An 8,913-nucleotide genomic window follows, 5' to 3' on the forward strand; every position below is an offset into this window, starting at 1 on the left:
TCAGACGAGATCGGGCGTGTGGAGGGCGGTATGGCCGTAAGCCGAAGAAGGATGCGGAAAAAAGCCCTTTATAGATGTCGATCGTCACCACCATTAATGCCTGGGTGCACTTATACCCAGGAAACTTGATCTTTTCTCACATGTGAAAAGTACAGTGCTGAAGAACATAACTTTTCAGAATATATATTCATCCGATGTCGCTGTGGGGGAACAGCAGCACCTTCTGCTGTTTGTCGAGATAAAAAAGCTTACAGCACCTGGTATTCCCAGGCGGTCTCCCATCCAAGTACTGACCAGGCCCGACCCTGCTTAGCTTCCGAGATCAGACGAGATCGGGCGTGTGGAGGGCGGTATGGCCGTAAGCCGAAGAAGGATGCGGAGAAAAGCCCTTTATAGATGTCGATCGTCACCACCATTAACGCCTGGGTGCACTTATACCCAGGAAACTTGATCTTTTCTCACATGTGAAAAGTACAGTGCTGAAGAACATAACTTTTCAGAATATATGTTCATCCGATGTCGCTGTGGGGGAACAGCAGCGCCTTCTGCTGTTTGTCGAGATAAAATAGCTTACAGCACCTGGTATTCCCAGGCGGTCTCCCATCCAAGTACTGACCAGGCCCGACCCTGCTTAGCTTCCGAGATCAGACGAGATCGGGCGTGTGGAGGGCGGTATGGCCGTAAGCCGAAGAAGGATGCGGAGAAAAGCCCTTTATAGATGTCGATCGTCACCACCATTAACGCCTGGGTGCACTTATACCCAGGAAACTTGATCTTTTCTCACATGTGAAAAGTACAGTGCTGAAGAACATAACTTTTCAGAATATATGTTCATCCGATGTCGCTGTGGGGGAACAGCAGCACCTTCTGCTGTTTGTCGAGATAAAAAAGCTTACAGCACCTGGTATTCCCAGGCGGTCACCCATCCAAGTACTGACCAGGCCCGACCCTGCTAGGCTTCCGAGATCAGACGAGATCGGGCGTGTGGAGGGCGGTATGGCCGTAAGCCGAAGAAGGATGCGGAGAAAAGCCCTTTATAGATGTCGATCGTCACCACCATTAACGCCTGGGTGCACTTATACCCAGGAAACTTGATCTTTTCTCACATGTGAAAAGTACAGTGCTGAAGAACATAACTTTTCAGAATATATGTTCATCCGATGTCGCTGTGGGGGAACAGCAGCGCCTTCTGCTGTTTGTCGAGATAAAAAAGCTTACAGCACCTGGTATTCCCAGGCGGTCTCCCATCCAAGTACTGACCAGGCCCGACCCTGCTTAGCTTCCGAGATCAGACGAGATCGGGCGTGTGGAGGGCGGTATGGCCGTAAGCCGAAGAAGGATGCGGAAAAAAGCCCTTTATAGATGTCGATCGTCACCACCATTAATGCCTGGGTGCACTTATACCCAGGAAACTTGATCTTTTCTCACATGTGAAAAGTACAGTGCTGAAGAACATAACTTTTCAGAATATATATTCATCCGATGTCGCTGTGGGGGAACAGCAGCACCTTCTGCTGTTTGTCGAGATAAAAAAGCTTACAGCACCTGGTATTCCCAGGCGGTCTCCCATCCAAGTACTGACCAGGCCCGACCCTGCTTAGCTTCCGAGATCAGACGAGATCGGGCGTGTGGAGGGCGGTATGGCCGTAAGCCGAAGAAGGATGCGGAGAAAAGCCCTTTATAGATGTCGATCGTCACCACCATTAACGCCTGGGTGCACTTATACCCAGGAAACTTGATCTTTTCTCACATGTGAAAAGTACAGTGCTGAAGAACATAACTTTTCAGAATATATGTTCATCCGATGTCGCTGTGGGGGAACAGCAGCGCCTTCTGCTGTTTGTCGAGATAAAATAGCTTACAGCACCTGGTATTCCCAGGCGGTCTCCCATCCAAGTACTGACCAGGCCCGACCCTGCTTAGCTTCCGAGATCAGACGAGATCGGGCGTGTGGAGGGCGGTATGGCCGTAAGCCGAAGAAGGATGCGGAGAAAAGCCCTTTATAGATGTCGATCGTCACCACCATTAACGCCTGGGTGCACTTATACCCAGGAAACTTGATCTTTTCTCACATGTGAAAAGTACAGTGCTGAAGAACATAACTTTTCAGAATATATGTTCATCCGATGTCGCTGTGGGGGAACAGCAGCGCCTTCTGCTGTTTGTCGAGATAAAATAGCTTACAGCACCTGGTATTCCCAGGCGGTCTCCCATCCAAGTACTGACCAGGCCCGACCCTGCTTAGCTTCCGAGATCAGACGAGATCGGGCGTGTGGAGGGCGGTATGGCCGTAAGCCGAAGAAGGATGCGGAGAAAAGCCCTTTATAGATGTCGATCGTCACCACCATTAACGCCTGGGTGCACTTATACCCAGGAAACTTGATCTTTTCTCACATGTGAAAAGTACAGTGCTGAAGAACATAACTTTTCAGAATATATGTTCATCCGATGTCGCTGTGGGGGAACAGCAGCACCTTCTGCTGTTTGTCGAGATAAAAAAGCTTACAGCACCTGGTATTCCCAGGCGGTCACCCATCCAAGTACTGACCAGGCCCGACCCTGCTTAGCTTCCGAGATCAGACGAGATCGGGCGTGTGGAGGGCGGTATGGCCGTAAGCCGAAGAAGGATGCGGAAAAAAGCCCTTTATAGATGTTGATCGTCACCACCATTAATGCCTGGGTGCACTTATACCCAGGAAACTTGATCTTTTCTCACATGTGAAAAGTACAGTGCTGAAGAACATAACTTTTCAGAATATATATTCATCCGATGTCGCTGTGGGGGAACAGCAGCACCTTCTGCTGTTTGTCGAGATAAAAAAGCTTACAGCACCTGGTATTCCCAGGCGGTCTCCCATCCAAGTACTGACCAGGCCCGACCCTGCTTAGCTTCCGAGATCAGACGAGATCGGGCGTGTGGAGGGCGGTATGGCCGTAAGCCGAAGAAGGATGCGGAGAAAAGCCCTTTATAGATGTCGATCGTCACCACCATTAACGCCTGGGTGCACTTATACCCAGGAAACTTGATCTTTTCTCACATGTGAAAAGTACAGTGCTGAAGAACATAACTTTTCAGAATATATGTTCATCCGATGTCGCTGTGGGGGAACAGCAGCACCTTCTGCTGTTTGTCGAGATAAAAAAGCTTACAGCACCTGGTATTCCCAGGCGGTCACCCATCCAAGTACTGACCAGGCCCGACCCTGCTAGGCTTCCGAGATCAGACGAGATCGGGCGTGTGGAGGGCGGTATGGCCGTAAGCCGAAGAAGGATGCGGAGAAAAGCCCTTTATAGATGTCGATCGTCACCACCATTAACGCCTGGGTGCACTTATACCCAGGAAACTTGATCTTTTCTCACATGTGAAAAGTACAGTGCTGAAGAACATAACTTTTCAGAATATATGTTCATCCGATGTCGCTGTGGGGGAACAGCAGCGCCTTCTGCTGTTTGTCGAGATAAAAAAGCTTACAGCACCTGGTATTCCCAGGCGGTCTCCCATCCAAGTACTGACCAGGCCCGACCCTGCTTAGCTTCCGAGATCAGACGAGATCGGGCGTGTGGAGGGCGGTATGGCCGTAAGCCGAAGAAGGATGCGGAAAAAAGCCCTTTATAGATGTCGATCGTCACCACCATTAATGCCTGGGTGCACTTATACCCAGGAAACTTGATCTTTTCTCACATGTGAAAAGTACAGTGCTGAAGAACATAACTTTTCAGAATATATATTCATCCGATGTCGCTGTGGGGGAACAGCAGCACCTTCTGCTGTTTGTCGAGATAAAAAAGCTTACAGCACCTGGTATTCCCAGGCGGTCTCCCATCCAAGTACTGACCAGGCCCGACCCTGCTTAGCTTCCGAGATCAGACGAGATCGGGCGTGTGGAGGGCGGTATGGCCGTAAGCCGAAGAAGGATGCGGAGAAAAGCCCTTTATAGATGTCGATCGTCACCACCATTAACGCCTGGGTGCACTTATACCCAGGAAACTTGATCTTTTCTCACATGTGAAAAGTACAGTGCTGAAGAACATAACTTTTCAGAATATATGTTCATCCGATGTCGCTGTGGGGGAACAGCAGCACCTTCTGCTGTTTGTCGAGATAAAAAAGCTTACAGCACCTGGTATTCCCAGGCGGTCACCCATCCAAGTACTGACCAGGCCCGACCCTGCTAGGCTTCCGAGATCAGACGAGATCGGGCGTGTGGAGGGCGGTATGGCCGTAAGCCGAAGAAGGATGCGGAGAAAAGCCCTTTATAGATGTCGATCGTCACCACCATTAACGCCTGGGTGCACTTATACCCAGGAAACTTGATCTTTTCTCACATGTGAAAAGTACAGTGCTGAAGAACATAACTTTTCAGAATATATGTTCATCCGATGTCGCTGTGGGGGAACAGCAGCGCCTTCTGCTGTTTGTCGAGATAAAAAAGCTTACAGCACCTGGTATTCCCAGGCGGTCTCCCATCCAAGTACTGACCAGGCCCGACCCTGCTTAGCTTCCGAGATCAGACGAGATCGGGCGTGTGGAGGGCGGTATGGCCGTAAGCCGAAGAAGGATGCGGAAAAAAGCCCTTTATAGATGTCGATCGTCACCACCATTAATGCCTGGGTGCACTTATACCCAGGAAACTTGATCTTTTCTCACATGTGAAAAGTACAGTGCTGAAGAACATAACTTTTCAGAATATATATTCATCCGATGTCGCTGTGGGGGAACAGCAGCACCTTCTGCTGTTTGTCGAGATAAAAAAGCTTACAGCACCTGGTATTCCCAGGCGGTCTCCCATCCAAGTACTGACCAGGCCCGACCCTGCTTAGCTTCCGAGATCAGACGAGATCGGGCGTGTGGAGGGCGGTATGGCCGTAAGCCGAAGAAGGATGCGGAGAAAAGCCCTTTATAGATGTCGATCGTCACCACCATTAACGCCTGGGTGCACTTATACCCAGGAAACTTGATCTTTTCTCACATGTGAAAAGTACAGTGCTGAAGAACATAACTTTTCAGAATATATGTTCATCCGATGTCGCTGTGGGGGAACAGCAGCGCCTTCTGCTGTTTGTCGAGATAAAATAGCTTACAGCACCTGGTATTCCCAGGCGGTCTCCCATCCAAGTACTGACCAGGCCCGACCCTGCTTAGCTTCCGAGATCAGACGAGATCGGGCGTGTGGAGGGCGGTATGGCCGTAAGCCGAAGAAGGATGCGGAGAAAAGCCCTTTATAGATGTCGATCGTCACCACCATTAACGCCTGGGTGCACTTATACCCAGGAAACTTGATCTTTTCTCACATGTGAAAAGTACAGTGCTGAAGAACATAACTTTTCAGAATATATGTTCATCCGATGTCGCTGTGGGGGAACAGCAGCGCCTTCTGCTGTTTGTCGAGATAAAATAGCTTACAGCACCTGGTATTCCCAGGCGGTCTCCCATCCAAGTACTGACCAGGCCCGACCCTGCTTAGCTTCCGAGATCAGACGAGATCGGGCGTGTGGAGGGCGGTATGGCCGTAAGCCGAAGAAGGATGCGGAGAAAAGCCCTTTATAGATGTCGATCGTCACCACCATTAACGCCTGGGTGCACTTATACCCAGGAAACTTGATCTTTTCTCACATGTGAAAAGTACAGTGCTGAAGAACATAACTTTTCAGAATATATGTTCATCCGATGTCGCTGTGGGGGAACAGCAGCACCTTCTGCTGTTTGTCGAGATAAAAAAGCTTACAGCACCTGGTATTCCCAGGCGGTCACCCATCCAAGTACTGACCAGGCCCGACCCTGCTTAGCTTCCGAGATCAGACGAGATCGGGCGTGTGGAGGGCGGTATGGCCGTAAGCCGAAGAAGGATGCGGAGAAAAGCCCTTTATAGATGTCGATCGTCACCACCATTAACGCCTGGGTGCAGTTATACCCAGGAAACTTGATCTTTTCTCACATGTGAAAAGTACAGTGCTGAAGAACATAACTTTTCAGAATATATGTTCATCCGATGTCGCTGTGGGGGAACAGCAGCGCCTTCTGCTGTTTGTCTTGATAAAAAAGCTTACAGCACCTGGTATTCCCAGGCGGTCTCCCATCCAAGTACTGACCAGGCCCGACCCTGCTTAGCTTCCGAGATCAGACGAGATCGGGCGTGTGGAGGGCGGTATGGCCTTAAGCCGAAGAAGGATGCGGAAAAAAGCCCTTTATAGATGTTGATCGTCACCACCATTAATGCCTGGGTGCACTTATACCCAGGAAACTTGATCTTTTCTCACATGTGAAAAGTACAGTGCTGAAGAACATAACTTTTCAGAATATATATTCATCCGATGTCGCTGTGGGGGAACAGCAGCACCTTCTGCTGTTTGTCGAGATAAAAAAGCTTACAGCACCTGGTATTCCCAGGCGGTCTCCCATCCAAGTACTGACCAGGCCCGACCCTGCTTAGCTTCCGAGATCAGACGAGATCGGGCGTGTGGAGGGCGGTATGGCCGTAAGCCGAAGAAGGATGCGGAGAAAAGCCCTTTATAGATGTCGATCGTCACCACCATTAACGCCTGGGTGCACTTATACCCAGGAAACTTGATCTTTTCTCACATGTGAAAAGTACAGTGCTGAAGAACATAACTTTTCAGAATATATGTTCATCCGATGTCGCTGTGGGGGAACAGCAGCGCCTTCTGCTGTTTGTCGAGATAAAAAAGCTTACAGCACCTGGTATTCCCAGGCGGTCTCCCATCCAAGTACTGACCAGGCCCGACCCTGCTTAGCTTCCGAGATCAGACGAGATCGGGCGTGTGGAGGGCGGTATGGCCGTAAGCCGAAGAAGGATGCGGAAAAAAGCCCTTTATAGATGTCGATCGTCACCACCATTAACGCCTGGGTGCACTTATACCCAGGAAACTTGATCTTTTCTCACATGTGAAAAGTACAGTGCTGAAGAACATAACTTTTCAGAATATATGTTCATCCGATGTCGCTGTGGGGGAACAGCAGCGCCTTCTGCTGTTTGTCGAGATAAAATAGCTTACAGCACCTGGTATTCCCAGGCGGTCTCCCATCCAAGTACTGACCAGGCCCGACCCTGCTTAGCTTCCGAGATCAGACGAGATCGGGCGTGTGGAGGGCGGTATGGCCGTAAGCCGAAGAAGGATGCGGAGAAAAGCCCTTTATAGATGTCGATCGTCACCACCATTAACGCCTGGGTGCACTTATACCCAGGAAACTTGATCTTTTCTCACATGTGAAAAGTACAGTGCTGAAGAACATAACTTTTCAGAATATATGTTCATCCGATGTCGCTGTGGGGGAACAGCAGCGCCTTCTGCTGTTTGTCGAGATAAAATAGCTTACAGCACCTGGTATTCCCAGGCGGTCTCCCATCCAAGTACTGACCAGGCCCGACCCTGCTTAGCTTCCGAGATCAGACGAGATCGGGCGTGTGGAGGGCGGTATGGCCGTAAGCCGAAGAAGGATGCGGAGAAAAGCCCTTTATAGATGTCGATCGTCACCACCATTAACGCCTGGGTGCACTTATACCCAGGAAACTTGATCTTTTCTCACATGTGAAAAGTACAGTGCTGAAGAACATAACTTTTCAGAATATATGTTCATCCGATGTCGCTGTGGGGGAACAGCAGCACCTTCTGCTGTTTGTCGAGATAAAAAAGCTTACAGCACCTGGTATTCCCAGGCGGTCTCCCATCCAAGTACTGACCAGGCCCGACCCTGCTTAGCTTCCGAGATCAGACGAGATCGTGCTTGTGGAGGGCGGTATGGCCGTAAGCCGAAGAAGGATGCGGAGAAAAGCCCTTTATAGATGTCGATCGTCACCACCATTAACGCCTGGGTGCACTTATACCCAGGAAACTTGATCTTTTCTCACATGTGAAAAGTACAGTGCTGAAGAACATAACTTTTCAGAATATATGTTCATCCGATGTCGCTGTGGGGGAACAGCAGCGCCTTCTGCTGTTTGTCGAGATAAAATAGCTTACAGCACCTGGTATTCCCAGGCGGTCTCCCATCCAAGTACTGACCAGGCCCGACCCTGCTTAGCTTCCGAGATCAGACGAGATCGGGCGTGTGGAGGGCGGTATGGCCGTAAGCCGAAGAAGGATGCGGAGAAAAGCCCTTTATAGATGTCGATCGTCACCACCATTAACGCCTGGGTGCACTTATACCCAGGAAACTTGATCTTTTCTCACATGTGAAAAGTACAGTGCTGAAGAACATAACTTTTCAGAATATATGTTCATCCGATGTCGCTGTGGGGGAACAGCAGCGCCTTCTGCTGTTTGTCGAGATAAAATAGCTTACAGCACCTGGTATTCCCAGGCGGTCACCCATCCAAGTACTGACCAGGCCCGACCCTGCTTAGCTTCCGAGATCAGACGAGATCGGGCGTGTGGAGGGCGGTATGGCCGTAAGACGAAGAAGGATGCGGAGAAAAGCCCTTTATAGATGTCGATCGTCACCACCATTAACGCCTGGGTGCACTTATACCCAGGAAACTTGATCTTTTCTCACATGTGAAAAGTACAGTGCTGAAGAACATAACTTTTCAGAATATATGTTCATCCGATGTCGCTGTGGGGGAACAGCAGCGCCTTCTGCTGTTTGTCGAGATTAAAAAGCTTACAGCACCTGGTATTCCCAGGCGGTCTCCCATCCAAGTACTGACCAGGCCCGACCCTGCTTAGCTTCCGAGATCAGACGAGATCGGGCGTGTGGAGGGCGGTATGGCCGTAAGCCGAAGAAGGATGCGGAGAAAAGCCCTTTATAGATGTCGATCGTCACCACCATTAACGCCTGGGTGCACTTATACCCAGGAAACTTGATCTTTTCTCACATGTGAAAAGTACAGTGCTGAAGAACATAACTTTTCAGAATATATGTTCATCCGATGTCGCTGTGGGGGAACAGCAGCG

Source organism: Eutrigla gurnardus, assembly GCF_963514095.1.
Source record: "Eutrigla gurnardus genome assembly, chromosome: 8".
Lineage (NCBI taxonomy): Eukaryota > Metazoa > Chordata > Actinopteri > Perciformes > Triglidae > Eutrigla > Eutrigla gurnardus.